At 43.7% G+C, this 18,807-nt stretch overlaps 1 pseudogene across 1 annotated transcript; it reads left to right on the forward strand.

The window, feature by feature from the left end:
- Positions 1 to 8,900: 8,900 nt before the first annotated feature.
- LOC311532130 (ficolin-2-like) lies at positions 8,901 to 13,430 on the forward strand (annotated as a pseudogene). Its single transcript has 5 exons — positions 8,901 to 8,934; positions 9,860 to 9,967; positions 10,909 to 11,038; positions 12,115 to 12,247; positions 13,184 to 13,430. The product of its transcript is annotated as a ficolin-2-like (transcript).
- Positions 13,431 to 18,807: the final 5,377 nt, after the last annotated feature.

Genomic DNA, 18,807 nt, shown 5'->3' on the forward strand with positions numbered 1-18,807 from the left:
TGGCACTGCAGGTGGGTTCTGGATTTATTCTCTAGTGTTCATAGCAGCTGGAAATCCTGCACGAGAGAAATGGATGGTATCCTCTGCCAGAAGCAAAATAAATTACTCCCCATTGGCGAAACCTCTTTGGGAAATATGTACGCTTGAGTCATTGCATTAAATGTAAAGGTAAAGCTCTGGTAAGTCTAGATCTAAACACTGCATTATCAAGAGGTCTCCTCAAGCAAACTATGGATTTAGAGAAAAGGATTGCTGTTCAGCCATTATACTTCATAATATTTGCTCTCAGATCTTCTAGAGCTGCACATCTGGAGAGGCAACTAAAGATTGTTTTTAGGAATTCTGAACATGATAAAATTAAAATGGATCTGAAATTATAGGAGGGTCCCATTGGGAGTAGAGAGGTTGAGCTAGTTTGCCACAGTCATACCTACCTGATCTAGGCTAAAGCCTTCAATGTAAACTAGTCTTTCCCCAACCCTCCCAACAATTTCCAGTGCTATATTGAGAATGATGGAGATTTTAAAGTGCAATAACCTCATTTGTAGATCATTCGCTCTATTGACAACACATGAGGAGGTTGATAGTTCTCTATTTTAGAAAGAGTGGGGAGCAAAATACTCATAAACCCCAAATACTCCCTCCCCCCCCCCCCAAGGCAATTAGGCTAATTGTTAGATAAAAGCAGCTTTTTTCCCGGAAAAAAATTACAATTAAATTATATATAGTGATGCTAGCTAACATGGGGTGACTATATGTCTTTAAGAAAAGCATTATTTTTCTGAATAGTGAGAGAACAGTGAGAGAACTCTATAGTCAGCACCCACAGGGACAATTTGTGTATAATCCGTTTGTATAATTCAGCTAGCATAACCCTCAAGATGAATGCAGAATGCAAATATTAAAAATGAGTAAAACCAGTTAATAGGGGTTGATATTATGGACCAGGTTTGCTAAAGACCTTAGCTCCCATTTTGGCATCTAAATAAGTGCTACAGTCTCCAAGAAAGATCAGCACATTGGGTGCTTACAGAAACCTGGCCCTTATTTTGTTGCCAAATGGGAGCAGAGGTCTTGAAAATCTGGCAACAGTTGTGGCTGCTGAGCCTGGGGATATCTGGCCCTGAAATCTTTGGAAAATCTGGCCTCACATAATAAAAACGACATGAAAAAGAACAGAGAAGGGTCAGGCCCAGCAGCCGGAGAACTAAAGTACAATACTAGCCAGCAATAAATGGAGAGAAAGGCATTTGTGTTTTTCCCTCGGGGATTCTCTATCAGTTCACAAGGGCAGGGCCTTTTCAACCAAGGATCGTGACAGTGATCAGAGCACAGAAACCCGTGCTACAGCCTTCCTGGGGGCCTGGTGGTACAAAGGGTGTCATCACTCCACCCTGAATGGATTTTACTGGCGGGAGAGACAAGAGAAGCATGCTACTGGCATAAACTGGTTGGCAGGAAAAGGTCATGGCTATTCCTATAAGTTCTCTGAAATGAAATTTAGGCTCGTTTAGCCCAGCTGGAGAACAGCTGAAGGCTGCTCCCACTGATGTGGGCATTCAGCTCTGATCGGGCCACAAAGGACTTTTGTCCACGTGAAGTTTCAGTTCACGGCAAGCTGGGGTGTGAACTTACCTCTCATTCACCTGACAGGCACTAACCGTGGACTCTCCCGACACCCACTAACAGTTCTTTAGTGCACGTCGAAAGGGGCGTAGGTTGAAGCACGCTGAGGAACTGTTTTGTGTCCATCAGCAGGGGCCACATGGATAGTTAGTGCGTAGCAGGCTACTGTGAGGTAGATTCACACCCCAGCTTGCTGCAAACTAAATGTTCATGTAGGCAAGCCCTTAGATGGTTTTTCTCCGTATATTTTTTTTTAAATGCATGTTCTGAGTTTTTGTGGACAGGGTCTCCCCTGCCTGAGGGTAGGAGATACCCACCTCTTTTTGCAGCCACTATTTTTCACTTGATCATTTCTCATCCATTTCCACCTGCTGCCACCACTGACAGCACAGCGCCCCTCCAGCTAACTGAGCTTCCCCATGCACCCAGTGGTACAGATGAAGGAGAGAGATGAGAGTTGTGGAGAGAGCACTGGGTGGCTCCCTCCTCTTCCTGAGACACCAAGCTTGTCACTTCTGCCATCAAATCCATCTCCAGACACTCAGGCAACAGAAATCCTAAAATGCTTTAAAAACCAGGCTTGTGCCCTGTATAGCTGTGTCCTCCCTTGCCACTGAAGATGCTACCACCCCTTCATCAAGGGAACGTGTGCTGTCAGGACTTCTGGTCTCCTGGCTGGATCTGCTTTTTCAAAGTTGACTTTTTGTGTTCTTCTCTCAAGTGTTTTTTTTTTTTAGGGACAATTAATATTAATGTGGTTAAGATGAGAGATTGGCCCATGCTTACAAATTCAGATTTGGATCTGAACTTCCCCACATTTCAGAGCTGTTCAGTTCTGTGATCCTGATTTTAGTGCATCTTTTGCTGTGATTTCCCAACTGTGAGAAAGAAAACAAATGTTGTTCTGCTTGGAGAGCAGCTTCCTCTTAATGCAATCAATGTCTACAAAGCTCGGTAACAGCTGGGAGTTTGTTTTCTGTGTAATGCACCTTTAAATATCTAGGTGTCTGCAGTCTATGGAGAGCTACCGTTTTGTGTTTGGTTTAGCTGCAGACTTTAAGGAACAGAAGCAAACACTGTGCTCTGTCTCCTGGAGACTTTGTTTTTGTTCTTTCTTCTCTTATTATTTTCCCTTCTTCTAAAATAAAAGCCGTTTAGGCTGCAAATGCATGGCTGGGCTTTGTTTCTGGATAACTTACCAATTAACATTTCAGCTGTTCAGTTTGATGCCTTTGGTTCTGTCTAAGTATTTGGGGAATGTTGTGTGGATAGTGTAGACTTCCTGTCCTGTACATCACTGCCCACTAAATAGTCAGTAGGGAGTTCCCCTTATGAAACAAACACATTTCCTTAAGTTGGTAAGATGCAATCAGAGCTGTCACCACATGTTTCACAACACTGGAAAATCCTGATACACTGACTGTTTGGCTTTTTGTATATATATGTGGCAGTAGAGTAAAACATTGGCTGCATAAAAAGAAGTTGGATTTTGTCTTTTTCACTTGACTGGGGAAGCTATGAAAATAGCCTTATAAACACACTCTGCTCTCTCAGAAATAGATAAGATCCAAGCAACCAATTGGCACTGTGACAGATTGTCACCCCCTGGGTGCAGTCTGGGAGCCGGGGGAACCACTTTGCCCCCTAACATTCAGCTGGTCTGATCTAACTCACACTGCTTTGTTGGTGATACTGCCAGCCTCTTCAGGCCCTGTTGTCATGCAGCACAACAGCAGGTGGCACCACACGCCCAACTGAGCTGCCTGAGTGCTTTACCTAAGCCACTCAAAGACAAGCAGGAGACAACAGCCAATTTCGCAGCTACCTGGCCATGCACCCCTGCTGGAGTGTAAACCCAGAATTATAACATCTTACACTGCACAGGGATTTGTACAATGTAAGCTCATTAATATAGCTTGCTTTCCCTTCGATGTGGGAAAGATATGCACAATAAGCTTGTGTTAACCAAGCTGAAATTATCCCCAGACACTTTACTTAAAGGCACAGTGGTTAGATTAAAACATTAAACAAGTTTATTGAACTACAAAAAGATAGATTTTAAGTGATTATAAATGATAGCAAAGAGATCAAAGCACATTACCTGGCAAATAAACAAAAATGCAAACTAAATCTAACATACTAGATTGATAGGATTTGAATTAGCAACATCTAACCCTGACTGATGATACAAGCAGTCCACCAAGTTTCCATACACAGGCTAGAATGCCCTTTAGCCTGGGACCAGCACTTCCCCAGTTCCGTCTTTGTTCCACGGGTATTTCCAGGAGTTCTCTTGTGTGGGGAGTGAGGCCAAGAGGTGATGTCACTCCCACCTTATATAGCTTTTCCATATAGCGGGAATCCTTTGTTTCAAGCTCAGTTCCCAGTCCAGTTTGTGGGAAACTACAAGCACCAAAATGGAGTTCAGTGTCATGTGGTCTGGTCACATGCCCTTGCATGCTCTGCTGAGTCACGGCAGCCATTACTCATAGGCTGTCTGGAGCATTCACAGGAAGACCAAACTCTTCCATAATCCATTGACTTTGCTGATGGACCATCAGCACAGTCTAGCTTCTTCATTGTTGTACCTGAAAGGCTAGTTGTGGGTGCTACCCAGAGTAAGCACATTTGAAATACAGATACATAGTCAATATTCATAACTCCAGATACAAAAATGACACATGCATGTGAATAGGATTATCATATTCAGCAAATCCGACCTTTTCCATGGCCACCTCACAAGACACGTTTTGTACAAGATGGATTATAACCATGTCATAATAATATCATAATGATACCACTATGATGAGTATGAGGTGTAGTGTCACAGCCACCATTTACCTTTGCAAGTAAATGCACAACTGTTAATGTACAGGGCCGTGTTCTTTCCAGGCTTACAATGGGCTGTAAATGGTATCCATTTGCATGTGGCAGGCAACTTGTCTAACTAAAATGGAAAAGACACGCAGGAAAGATTTCATTGTGACTCATTGGTATGACAGGTTTCAGAGTGGTAGCCGTGTTAGTCTGTATCAGAAAGAAGAATGAGGAGTACTTGTAGCACCTTAGAGACTAACAAATATATATATCTATCTTCCTACTGTATTTTCCATTGCATGCATCTGATGAAGTGGGTTTTAGTCCACAAAAGCTTATGCCCAAATAAATTTGTTAGTCTCTAAGGTGCCACAGGTACTCCTCGTTCTTTTTATTGGTATGACAGAAGCACTAAGAGACTCTAACCACGATCAGGGGTTCTATTGTACTGCAATAATGGGGCTAATAATATTTCCTTTCTCCTACCCTTCTCTTAATTTATCTATTTATGTTGTAATATCTTTGGGGTAGGGACTCTCTCCTAGTAGGGGTATGCACAACAGCTAACATAATAGGGCTCCAATCTGAGATGAGACCTCCAAGGGCTACTGCCATGCAAATAACATTACACCATTTCAGTATTAGAAGCTGGGACTAGACATCAGGGGATGGATCACTCAGTAATTTCCCTGTTCTGTTCACTCCCTCTGAATCATCTGACCCTGGCCACTCTTGGAAGAGAGGATATTGGGACCATTGGTCTGACATGATATGGCTGCTCTTATGGTCTCATTAAATTCACCCAGTCCTGTTCTCCCTCTTCACCCAAAGGTTCCCACCGAAGCCAACAGGGGACTTGAAGTGATGAAGAAGGTCAGATTGGGCTCATTACTTGGGACCCTATTGTAATGTTCCAACAGACTTGTTCACATGAATTAACTTGGGGTGGAAGGGTTAAGACTGGCTCTGTTCAAAAATTGTCATTGCAGGAGAGTGCGTTTCCCATGTGGATGAAGCAATGGCTGCTACTCTAATATTTGAATGTCTCCTATCAGACCATTTAATTAGCTACGGCTGTGAAGCCTGCAACATAAAAATCTCAGTGGACACTGCTGGAATGTGGAGAGTGGGAAGGAGTTGCTGAGACACCAGAGGCAGAGATTAGTGCTCCATGGCTAGTGCATATAAAAGCCTTGCAGAGACTGAACTGCTAAGCAGAGGAAAAATTGGTGAGAAGACAAGCAGAGCTGCCATTGCAGAGACCAGCACCAGCCATGTGGAGAGCTGCCCAGAAAACACTCATCGCTTTACTCTGCATATCCACTGTTGTTTGTGCTGCTAAAGATACCTGCCTTTGGTGAGTGAGAGACAAATGTGTTTACAACAGCATTGCATATTATGGTTCTTGCTAACCTGGAGCCTGCAGAACCGGGAACTCCTTGCATTCAGCTGCTTTAAACATGCCTTCACTACCAAAGGGCAAATGATCATAGAGTCACAGAAACATAGGGCTGTAAGGGACCTTGAGAAGTCATCTAGACTACCTTCCTGTACTGAGTCTCTGATCTTGCATCATTAGCCATTAGCATGGACTCTTGCATGGAGGCCCATTGAAGTCAACAGGATGAGCAGATCTTGATGCAGAGTTGGGACCTAATCTGCCAAACAACCATTGTCTACATGCTACCATGTCAGCTTACTCTCCACTCCTTTAACCAAGTCATTAATGAAAATATTGAACAATGCTGGACCCAGGATTGACCCTCCCCTCCCAGTTTCACAGCAAACCATTGATACCTATGCTTTGAATATAGCTTTTCAACCAGTACTCAAACATGATAACTTTTATCATTGTGAGCCATGCAATTTTTTATGGTAGCATGTAGACAATGGTTGTTTGCCAGATTAGGTCTCCACTCTGCATCAAGATCTGCTCATCCTGTTGACTTCAATGGGCCTCCATGCAAGAGTCCATGCTAGTGGCTAATGATGTAAGATCAGAGACTAAGGAAGACTGATACAGATACATTATTTGGTTTAGGCAGAGGTGGGTTATTTTATTTCCAAGTTTTGGGGTTTCATTCTCAGTTCACCTTGGAGAATATTCAGTCTGCGTTTTCTGTGTTTGTAGGAGAACGGGGAGCTCAGGGGATCCCTAGGAAGGTGGGGCCACCTGGCCCAAAGGGTAAAGTAACAAAACATAGACAACTTTGTTCTCTCATAAATAGATAACTTCATTTTTAAATAAATATTAATTATGTGGTAAACCCAGGACAAACAGTGTGGTAAACCCAGGACAAACAGCTACAAAAAAGGAAGGGGTAGTAATTAGTCCCAGGGGATGAAAAGGCCTCTCCCTGTTCACTGGGGATATAACCACCAGGAAATAAAGTTCAGCTGGAAAAGGGGTTGCTAGGGAGCTAATGAGGTTCAGCTGGCTCCAACTGGTGGAGACCTTTTTAAACCCTCCCCAGCATGGAAGGAGAGGGAGGAGAGAGTGAGAGAAGCTGCTAGTAGGCTAAGGGCAGTAAGACACTGAACCCTTCAAGGAAGGAAGGAAGGGAGGCAGGCAGGCAGGCAGGCAGGCAGGCAGGCAGGCAGGCTACACTCTCCTGCCCCAGAAGGGAAGGAAAACAAACACAAGGGACTGATCAGGGAAAGGATTAACTGGACCCTGTGCTACCTATAAGGATTTGCCTTGCCCAAGCCGGTGTCTCCAAGGCTAAAGAGGATTGAGTCTGCTGAGGAGAACAAGGTACTTTGCCACAATTAGAGCTATTTGTAAAGCACCCATCCCTATAATATCTGGGCATCCAAACCGCCATAGCTTCCCAGCTTCCCTTCACTATATGTTTGAAAACAGAGGGGCCAAATTCTCCTCAATGTCACCAGTGCAACCCTGTTTATTATCACAACAGAACTTCCATTCTGATCCACTATCAAGATCACTGCCTCTCTGGTCAGTTCTTATTGTTTATTCAAGGGGAAAGTGGTCCTGCTGGTCCCCCTGGCCTGAAAGGTGAGAAAACTCAGAGGTTCCTTCTCACTGCAGAGCAGGGCACTTTATGGCACATGGTGAAAAAGGGACTGGGAGCCACATTTTCCTCTCTGTTCCATTACACAACCCTGCTGAGGTATAGGAGGGCCTGTGTACTATAGAGGGCAAGGCCAGGCCACATTATAATGTCTGTTTCACAAGTGCCCAGTCAGTCAAAGGACATAACTGCAGGAGTCAAATCACATGTGGCTAATATAGCTTCACTCATTACTTACATTTTATTTTTTATTATGATTAGATAAATTAATAAATAATCTTATTGATTTTATTATGAATTTGTATCACTGCAGTGTGTACAGTCCCCAGTTATGGGTCAGGGCCCCCTTGTGCTAGGCACGGTATAAACAAACACAGATACAACCATTTAGCTTAGGAACACCGGAGCCATACTGCATAATGTGTTTTCTTTGCCATATGTATGAATTGGTGGAATTGTTGTTTGGATTTAAACAACAATTTGTTAGTACTTAATCAATGGAGAAATGAGGGCAATTTGAGTGAGTGTTTTTCTTGCAGCAGTTCAGGATTAGCACTAAGGGGGAAATTCAACCAGTGCAGAAGGCAAGACAAGGTAAATGCATTCCTTAAGCCCCTCTTTGGTGTACTGAGTGGAAAGTAATTGGTGCATAGGCCTTGCTCTGGCTCCCTGCCCAGTTAAAGCCCAAGTGGGTGCTGAAGTGAGAACTTGGATCAGGGGGATGATCTCTAAGCACAACAAGGATTTTATTGTGTATTCTTCTCGGCAAGAAAGGAGCCCCTGGAGGACTGTAAAACAATAAGCGAGACCCTCTCCGTTATACTCGGAGGATCATTCCAGTTTCATTTCTGAAAAGCTAAAATTCAAGGGGCTCAGAAAACATCTTTTTTGAGTAATTTCCACACCAGAGTGAGCTCACCAATGTTCCTCTAGGTGAGCCTATGCCAGAGTGAAATAGCCCTGCCTGCAAAAACAGGCAGCCATCCAAATGTTGCAGCATCTGCTGTAACTCCAGGCACATGGCCTTGGGTGTTAGAGAGAATATTTATAATGTAAGTGAAATCTATAGATCTGATGGACACCCCAGAGAATGTTACATTCTCCTACCCCTCCTTATACTTCCCAAATGCAGGAAGGGGTGTGTTTGAATCCCAAGGACTGGATCCTGTTTAAATGTCCATTTAGCATTATTAGTACTTTTTACAGATAGTTTACCCTTCCTTTGACCAATATTCTCCCCTTTTCACTTGGAAGCATCATGCTTCTTCAGGCTGGATGGCTCAGGTAACAGATGTCTGTGCCATTATCTGAACGCAGTTTATACAACTGCAAACCTTTTCTAGCTAATACTTTGCTATCCCAGCTGTCACTCTTGGGATGGTTACGCAGTTTAATTTTTTCTTGTTTCATTTCATTTCCATGATGGAGGAGATGGATGATATACAGTGCAAGAAAGGTGAGCATTTCTTAGCACCAGTAAATGTCATCTCATTCTCTCCAGGGAACCCAGACCCGAAAGCATAATAGAGCTGGACAAACAAGTTGCAAAGAATAAATTTGTGATTTACCCTTTTCCTGGTCTCAGGCCGTTGCCAAAGAGACTTTGTTGTTTTCAGAATGAATGTGTTTGCTGTTGCCAATTGGTCAGTGAATCATTTGTGGAAATACAGTTCTGCCAAGGGGTTTGCTCAGCACCTAATTTATAACGAAAGAGGTGTCAGGGCTCAACCAATTTTTTTACTTTCATATCTGAGGTGACAAGCCCAGAAGCGCTGGGGCTATGAACTGCCGAGCCTAGAGGTGCTGGGGCTCTGGCACAAATTAAGCACTGGGTTTGCTTGCAAACTGCTCTCTGCAAGTATGGGTAGAAGCATTTGATATTCATTCCCTCAGTGTAATTTCTCACCCATGTCATGTGATGATATTTCTCATCCCTAACTGGAAGATCTTCTGTCTCAGAGAGAGATTTCAAAATGGCTGCACAGACACTTCCAGTGGAAGTTTTAAGACAATTTTCCGATCCATGAGTACTCAAGTCACTTTGAGCCAGATCCTCGGTTGTGGCTGAAATCTTCTTGCACAGAACACACAGGGCTGAATGGGGTGTAGTGTCTTTTATTCTTTACACCTCAAATTTAACATGAAGAAGCTGCACGGGCACAATGGAGTCTAAATGACTGTGTTTGCTAATTGTTTACAACATGCGAGGCCTGGCTAGAGCCATACGCTGCAGCTCTGGTAGGTTTCTAAATACAGAAACACTAGAGGGCTCACACACTATTTGAAGGGATACTCCCCAGTTCTTATACACTTTGGGGGGAAGGGAGGAGAGGGTAACTCAAAGATATCTTTCCACTTACCTGAACTTGCGGCTCATCCAGGAGCAAAGAATTGCAAGGAGCTATTAGCCCGAGGGAACCTCCTCTATCCCCATGACTGTAACACTGACTGTGCTGTGTGACATGGACACAGATGGTGGAGGATGGATTGTAAGAACAGAGACTAATGAAGCTCTTCATACACTTTTTTCTTGCAGAATAGGTTTCTGTCATAACACAGAGAGATGCCTCTTAGCCAGTGGGTTGCAGTTTGGAAATAAATATGAAAACAGAAACTCAAACAGGTAGCTGTTTGATCAGCCTGATTAGCTGAAAAAAATATCGGCACTTCCTGATCCCTTTTGATCCTTTTCCACAATGCCTTGTTTATCACAGTCTCCAGGTACATTGGTTGTGAACACAATGGGTTTCATGCAGCCTTAGAGTCAAAAAGTCCCCCTTTGTGAGGGGACATTTGTCACTGGCCTGACACAGTAAACCAGGTTTCCCTTCTCCTGGCTATTCTCTGCCCGGCTCTCAGAGCCTCCTCGATAGCTGCCCCAGACTCTGGAACCAGAATTCCTTCTTCCTTCCACTTTGGTGACAGTCATCAGCAGCTCTGTCACTCAGGCAGCCTCTGAATATGAGTGGAGATAGTGTTCTAGGGAGCTGAGGAGACAAAGTTTGAACCCTGTATATACACATCACATTCAAACTTTCAAATGTATTATCATTTATATTCCAGTAGTGCCTAGTTCAACTGATCAAGATCAGGTCCCCATTGTGCTGGACCTTGTAAAAACACACAGTGAGAGACAGTCCCTGTGTTCAAGAGCTCTCTGTCTCAATAGACAAGACGGACAAAGGGTAAGAGGGGTGCCAGAGGTGATGTGACTTGCCCAAGTGGCAGAGCTCAGAATACAACCCAGGCCTCCTGATTCCCAGTCCAGTGTGGTTGTGGTTTGATAAGACCCTCTGCGGATAAGTGTTCCCTGAGGCTGAAATAGGCCTGAGCAGATGATTTACAGTCTCAGTATTTCCTGTCTTCTGCTCTTTGTAGGAGGGAAAACAGTGTGGGATTTCCCAGCTAAGAACCCCCTGTTTCCCCACAGGTGTTCCAGAGACAGGTGGATGGCTCGGTTGACTTTTTCCATGACTGGAATTTGTTCAAGAGAGGATTTGGCAGCCGGCGGTCAGAATTCTGGCTGGGGAGCGACAATATCCACCTGTAAACGTCTCTTGGTAAAGACATCCCTGATGCATTCTTTTCCTTATAGCAACCTTCTCCACCAAGCCTTTCTCCCACACCCTTCCCTTGGGTACTGTATACAGAGCTGTACCAGCAGTAGTTCTGCGGGCACTTGTTACAGCTCAGCCCTCCCAGGAAAGCTATTGAGTCCGATAACACTGTGGCAGCTGGGCTGGCTCCAGCCATGATTCCTGGAGCAGCCTTTGTCCTCTGGTGGTTTACCCATGGAGCAGCAATGAGAGACGCTACGGAGGGGGTGAGGTTATAGATTAGAATCATAGAATCATAGAATCATAGAATATCAGGGTTGGAAGGGACCCCAGAAGGTCATCTAGTCCAACCCCCTGCTCAAAGCAGGACCAATTCCCAGTTAAATCATCCCAGCCAGGGCTTTGTCAAGCCTGACCTTAAAAACCTCTAAGGAAGGAGATTCTACCACCTCCCTAGGTAACTCATTCCAGTGTTTCACCACCCTCTTAGTGAAAAAGTTTTTCCTAATATCCAATCTAAACCTCCCCCACTGCAACTTGAGACCATTACTCCTCGTTCTGTCATCTGCTACCATTGAGAACAGTCTAGAGCCATCCTCTTTGGAACCCCCTTTCAGGTAGTTGAAAGCAGCTATCAAATCCCCCCTCATTCTTCTCTTCTGCAGGCTAAACAATCCCAGCTCCCTCAGCCTCTCCTCATAAGTCATGTGTTCCAGTCCCCTAATCATTTTTGTTGCCCTTCGCTGGACTCTCTCCAATTTATCCACATCCTTCTTGAAGGATTCTGAGCTATCGTAGTGAAGCACAATACGGAGCAGTTTAATAGGGAGGCCTGGTTGGTGGATGGAAATTGGGTTAATAAAGATAAATATGAAGATATTGCTTGATGTAGGAATATCTGGGTAAAATTCTTTAGTGTGTGTTATGCAGGAGGTCAGACTAGGTGATCACAGTGGTCCCAGAAGAATGGGGCCTCATACCTGACTGGGACCTCTAGGGGCTTGTGCAATACAATCAATAACAGTAATAAAAGCTCATGGGAGATGCTGAACACTTTGCTTTCATATTGTTTTCTAAAGGAACCAATGAGCTCTGTGTTGATCTCAGATTTTTTTGACAACTCTCAATTTGCCAATTATGCGTCATTCAAAATTGCAGGAGAGACTGAGAAAAACAAGCTAATCCGTGGAATCTTGGTTGCCAGTACTGCGGGTAAGTTCTTGCATGTCCCAAACCTTTCACGGCAGATGGAAAAACCTGGCAAGCCAGAGAGATGTAAAATGTTCTGTGACAGAAGTCAAATACATCCAACACCAGTTACAACGTGAGATTTCTATTAAGTACTATACTGTCCCTTTTATACAGTAGGGGTCTCATGATGGAATACTGTAGTAACAACTGTTCCGTGCCACGGCCTCTATATGCAGAGACTGATTGAATAAGTGAAAAGTGATCCCCGTGGAAGTGATCTCTCTCTTTCAGGAAGTTCCAGTTACTCTGCTGCGGAGGTATTATTGAAGGAGCACAGATTCTAAAGACACCAAAGATGTGACGTGATCTGGATTAGGCTGCCTAGTGCAGAGACAGAAAACAGACTTCTAAGCAGAGTTAGGCACAGTCACTGAAGGTTACTTTCCTAAATAGGACTGTAATACCCCTGAGAAAGAGGTGAATTACTCCAAATAGACACACCAGAAGTGATGCATGTCACGGAGAGGGTGGACGTGCCCCCTTTAATGTAAAGTACACATTCAAGCTCTGGAGGCAGCCGTTCTCTGGCATGCAGTCTGCTGCTGGATTGCTTAGGGACATTGTGAGGCCTCAGCAGGCCCCAGGCACTCAGGAGCACATTGCACTCACATTACACCACCACAAAGATGTGAGTGGCCAGCAGAGCACCCCTGGACTGAGCTCATTGACTGCAATGAGTTACTCTGGATTTATAGTGGTGCAACTTAGATCTGAATCTGACCTGATCAAGACTCTTCCTCCCAGGAAGCAGAACTGGAGTATCTCTCCTGTACCCCAGGGAGACTTCTGTTGCCTGATTAAAGGAGAAATTAGTGACTCCACTGCGGAACCTCCAGAATGGTCTGTGGGACCTGAACTGTGCAAACGTGGACAAAATACACACAATTGTTTCCATGGTGGATTCATTAACCATCCACAACAACATGCCATTTACACCCGAGGCTGTGACAATGACCAGTATTTAAGTAACTGTGCCACATCTTTTAAAGGGGCCTGGTGGTGCAAGGAATGTCAGTGGTCCAACCTGAATGGATTATATCTGAGAGGAGCCCACGAAAACTGTGCTGATGGGGTGAACTGGAAGACAGGCAAAGGGCAGCAGTACTCCTACAAGATGTCAGAGATGAAATTTAGGCCTGTGTAGCTGATCAGGGAAGCAGTTATAGTAATTACACCTAGCTCTTATGCAGCAATTATAGGCTGGTCATATTGAATATTTACCTGGAGATGTCTGTTACACCTGTGTGTTTTTTTTTAATACCATCATCTTATCTTTACCTTTTACACTCTGTATTTCTGCTGGCCCAATGAGAGATGCAGCCATGTACGTAACAGGGCAGAAATGGGACCTCATTAGCCAGATCCATGTAGTTGGAATCTTGGTGAAAGTCTAATAAATACATGGTTAAATACATACAGACCCCGAGTCATCATTAGGCATAGAACCCATGATCTGCAGCACCACACTTGGAAGCCCTTCCAACCTGAGCTCAAGAACGTGTAACACTTTGCTATAAGTAATAGGCTGTTTGGTTTTTTTGCACAGCAGCAGCTAGGGGACTGCAGCATGGCCCACATGTAGCCAGTGAGATGCACTGGGAGCACCAGTCGTACAAAAAGACAAACCGTTTTTGTGAGAAACTCTGAGCTTTCCAAACTGGTTTTATTTCAAAGGGTGTGTTGACATTTTGCAGAATATGCTTTTATTTTCCCCTTTATGAAATATATTATTTAAATGGTATCCTCATTTGTCATTGATCAAAAAGGAGGATTTAATGCGCAATCTTTCTGTTAACATTTTTGATAAAAAAGGAGATTTTTTAAAAAAAAAAGTTGTGAATTTTTCTTGAAAAAGAATTTACAAACATGTTGATGTTTCACATTTTTCATTTTTGAAAAAAACTGTCCACAGAAAAACTCTTAATGTGAAAAATTTCAATTGTCTCTATCTAGCTCGTGTCTCCATCCCAATTTGGCTCTGCCCTTCTCTGCTTCCAGTGTCAGAGGTAGTCACTCCAGTATATCTCCTACGACAGTTATGCCATTCTTCTCCTGCAAAACATTACTGACTGGAGCACCAGCACCCACTGAAGAACCCTCCCCTCTCTTAATAAATCAGACAGTGGCTTAATGATGCCTATTTCGCAAACACTTTTTGAGACACAAGGCAGTTGAATAGCATTAGAGCCAAAATCTGCCTGGCCCTGCACTGAGCATCTATAAAGGGGTTGGAAGACAGAACGGACACCTGCGAGAAGGGGACGTAATTTGTCTGGCTACAGTGGGGAATACAAGAGAGGATAGCGACTTCTGCCGGCAACATTGTGGCTCCAGAGGGCACGTCTGAATAGAGGGATGGTGCAAATAGAAGGGCACTGAAAGGATTGCTGGCTATACCTGGTCTAGAAACTCCTGCTGCTCAGTCCAGGCCTCCTCATGGCAGTATTCTTCCCACCTATGCTGGTATAACCCTAATGTGACTCCATTTCCATCAGTTGAGTTACTCCTTATCTGAGTGAGTGGGGAATCAGAGATGTTAAATTTCACAAAGGCATGACAGGCTCTAGGGTGCTCCCACCGAGGTCAATGGCAAAACTCTGTACTGTTTGACTTGTGTCAGGGATCAACAGCAGAGGTAGGGGATGACAAGATGCGGCACTGCGGGTGGGTTCTGGGCAGCTCCTGTTTTATCCATTATGGCAGAGAAAAACATGGTAAGGCAAAGAGATGTAGAATATTCTATGGCAGAATCCAAATAAATCCCATGCCAATTACAACACAAAATTGCTATGAAGTACTGTCCCTTTCATACACCAGGAATCTCATGATGGGCTCCTGTAGTAACTACCCTTTGCCACTGCATCTATATGCAGAGGCTGATTGAATAAGTGAAAGGTGATATAATCCATGGAAGTGATCTCTCTCTTTCAAGAAATACTATTTATTCTGCTCCTATGGAATTATTGCTGGAGTACAGATTCAGCTATGTTGTAATTTGGATATCCTGCCAAGGGAAGTGACTGAAAGCAGAGTTCTTAGCAGAGATGGGCACAGCTACTGCTGATTGTTTTCCTAAATTAGAACTTAATGCCCTTGAGAAACATCTAAATTATATGAAGCAGGAACAGCAGGACTGGCACATGTCACTGAGTGGGAGGACATGCGCACTTTTACGCAAACTGCACAGCCTCACTCCCACACACCAGAGGCAGAAGCATTCGCTGGACGGCACAGTCCGCACCGGAGGTGTATCTAGGCACAGTATGAAGCCTCAGTAGGCTCAGTGATAAGCGAGTGGGATTCCATTGTGTTCCCATCACACCCTCACAGTGGTGCAGACTGATCATGGTGCACCTAAATCCCGAGTTACTCGCTGCAGTGTGCAGTAGCCCCCTTTTGGTGCACTCCTGATCACTAAAGTTGGTGGAGGCTCTCTGTTTCCTCCCTCCTTGAGTAATATAGGATCTCCCTTGGGGACCAGTGAGCCTTGGGTCCCTGATGATTAGTGACTCCACCTAGTGGTCAGAGGTGCAGATGGCTAACACGACAAGGCCTCTTGGATAAATAACTAATATAGCAAATCAGACCCTCCTAAGCATATCATTTATTTGTTTCCTGGAACAGGAAAAGGGGCAGCTAAGGGAGGGAAGGGGTGGGGACTAAATGGCTTCCCGGCCTGTGTTACAACAGCACATTAAAACCCAGAACTCCAGTGCCTTCAGGCTGGTTGGGGCAGTGAAGCTATAGCTTGAGAGCAGGTTGGCATCACTGTCTGTGCTGTGGAAAGCTTCCTGATTGGCGGGCAGGTGTCCCAGGTGAATCAAGCCATTGTTGAGCCCTGGCCTTCCTCAATAAGGAAGATGCAGTTGCAGATGACGCCTGTTCCTTCAAAACGTATGTCCTTCAGGAGTCTGTACATCATAAGATTGTGGGCTGACCTCATGAGTCTCTACTGCCCTCAGTGCCCAGCAAGTACCATCAGGAATCCCTACAGCATCTCTAGGCTTCAAAAGCGCCAACACACTGGACCCTCCATCATAATATATCTTTTGTTTACGCTTACATTGGTTATTCACATAGAATCATAGCATCATAGAACTGGAAGGAACCTCGAGAGGCAGGACTAAGTATTATCTAGACCATCCCTGACAGGTGTTTGTCTAACCTGCTCTTAAAAATCTCCAGTGATGGAGATTCCACAACCTCCCTAGGCAATTTATTCCAGTGCTTAACCACCCTGACGGGATATTTTTCCTAAAGTCCAACCTAAACCTCCCTTGCTGCAATTTAAGCCCATTGCTTCTTGTCCTGTCCTCAGAAATTAAGGACAAACATTTTTCTCCCTCCTCATTGTAACAAACTTTTATGTACTTGAAAACTGTTATCATGTCCCCTCTCAGTCTTTGCTTCTCCAGACTAAGCAAGCCCAATTCTTTCAATCTTTCCTCATAGATCATGTTTTTTAGTTCTTTAATCATTTTTGTTGTTCTTCCCTGGACTTTCTCCAGTTTGTCCGCATCTTTCCTGAAAAGTGGCTCCAGTTGACGTCTAATCAGCACAGAGTAGAGCGGAAGAATTACTTCTCGTGTCTTGCTTACAACACTGCTGCTAATACATCCCAGAATGATGTTCACTTTCTTTGCAACATGACAGGTTTCAGAGTAGCAGCTGTGTTAGTCTGTATTCGCAAAAAGAAAAGGAATACTTGTGGCACCTTAGCGACTAAGCAATTTATTTGAGCATAAGCTTTCGTGAGCTACAGCTCACTTCATTGGATTATTTAAATTCATGTCCATCAAACTTCATTGGATGTGAGCTGTAGCTCATGAAAGCTTATGCTCAAATAAATTGCTTAGTCTCTAAGGTGCCACAAGTACTCCTTTTCTTTCTTTGAAACAGTGTTACACTGTTGATTCCTATTTAGCCTACTGTTTAGCCTATTTAGATCTACTGTGACCCACAGATCCCTTTCTGAAGTAATCCTTCCTAGACAGTCATTTCCCATTTTGTATGTGTGCAACTGATTGTTCCTTCCTATGTGGAGTACTTTGCATTTGTCCTTATTGAATTTCATCCTATGTACTTCAGACCATTTCTCCAGTTTGTCTAGATCATTTTGAATTTTAAGCCTATCCTCCAAAGCACTTGCAACCCCTCCCAGCTTGGTATCATCCATAGACTTTATAAGTGTACTCTCTCTGCCATATCTAAATCATTGATGAAGATACTGAACAGAACCAGACCCAGAACTGATCCCTGTGGGACCCCACTTGATACGTCCTTCCAGCATGACTGTGAACCACTGATAACTACTCTCTGGGAACGATTTTCCAACCAGTTAGGCACTCACCTTATAGTAGCTCCATCTAGGCTGTATTTTCTGAGTTTGGTTATGAGAAGGTCATGCGAGACAGTATCACCTTACTAAAGTCAAGATATACCACATCTACAGCTTCCCCCCATTCATAAGTCTTGTTACCCTGTCAAAGAAAGCTATTAGATTTGACACGATTTGTTCTTGACAAATCCATGCTGACTGTTACATATCATCTTATTATCGTCCCGGTGTTTGCAAAATGATTGCTTAATTATTTGCTTAGGGTTATTATGTTTCCAGGTACTGAAGTTAAGATGACTGGTCTGTAATTCCTGGGTGTTGTCCTTATTTCCCTTTTTATAGATGGACATCTAAGTCAGTATTGCCATTAGGAGTCACTACTGAGTTAGAGCGTCTTGTTCTCAGCTTCCTGCCAAACGGTCTCTGTGCAGGTGACTGTTCATGATTCACTGGTGCTGCTCTATAGCTCAGAATAGCCAAATATGGATCTGTACCCATGGCAGTGGCCTTTTTCAAAAGCTGTTTTAACAATTTTCACACCATTCTCTACAAGACCATTGAATTGAGGATACCTGGGACTCAAAGTTACATGCTTAAACCCATAATCTGTACCCAATTATTTAAATTCATGTCCATCAAACTGTGGACAATTACCATACATGAGATCTTCAGGCAGTCTATGCCTGGAAAATATGGATTTCATGCACATTACATGTTTTGATGTGGTATTTTCTCATAAAAGAACCTCTGGATAATGAGAATAACAATCCACCATCAAAACATAGTGTTTACCAGCATAGGTGAATAAATCCACACCAACTTCAGACCATGCTCTTAACTGTTCATTGTTTATCAACCTAGGCTCTTTTTTCTGTTTAGTTGGTATTTTTGATGTTCCACACGTTTTAACTGTTTTCTCTGTCATTGTTCATTTGTGGCCAATACAGTCTCTCTCTGCTCTGTATTTCCATTTTGCCATACCCAAGTACCCTTCCTGTATACCAGTGAGCATGTCAGCTTGTAACATCTACTCTCCTACTTCCTCTAAGCTGCATGCCATCAATAACAGATAAAAGTTCTCCTTGAAACTGTAAACAGGGACATGGTATGGAATGTCCTGGCCACCCTGTAATAATAGCCTTAATACCCTCTGTAAAGTCCCATCATAGAATCATAGATGTAG

The sequence above is a fragment of the Lepidochelys olivacea genome, assembly GCF_965140295.1.
Source record: "Lepidochelys olivacea isolate rLepOli2 genome assembly, chromosome: 16".
NCBI lineage: Eukaryota > Metazoa > Chordata > Testudines > Cheloniidae > Lepidochelys > Lepidochelys olivacea.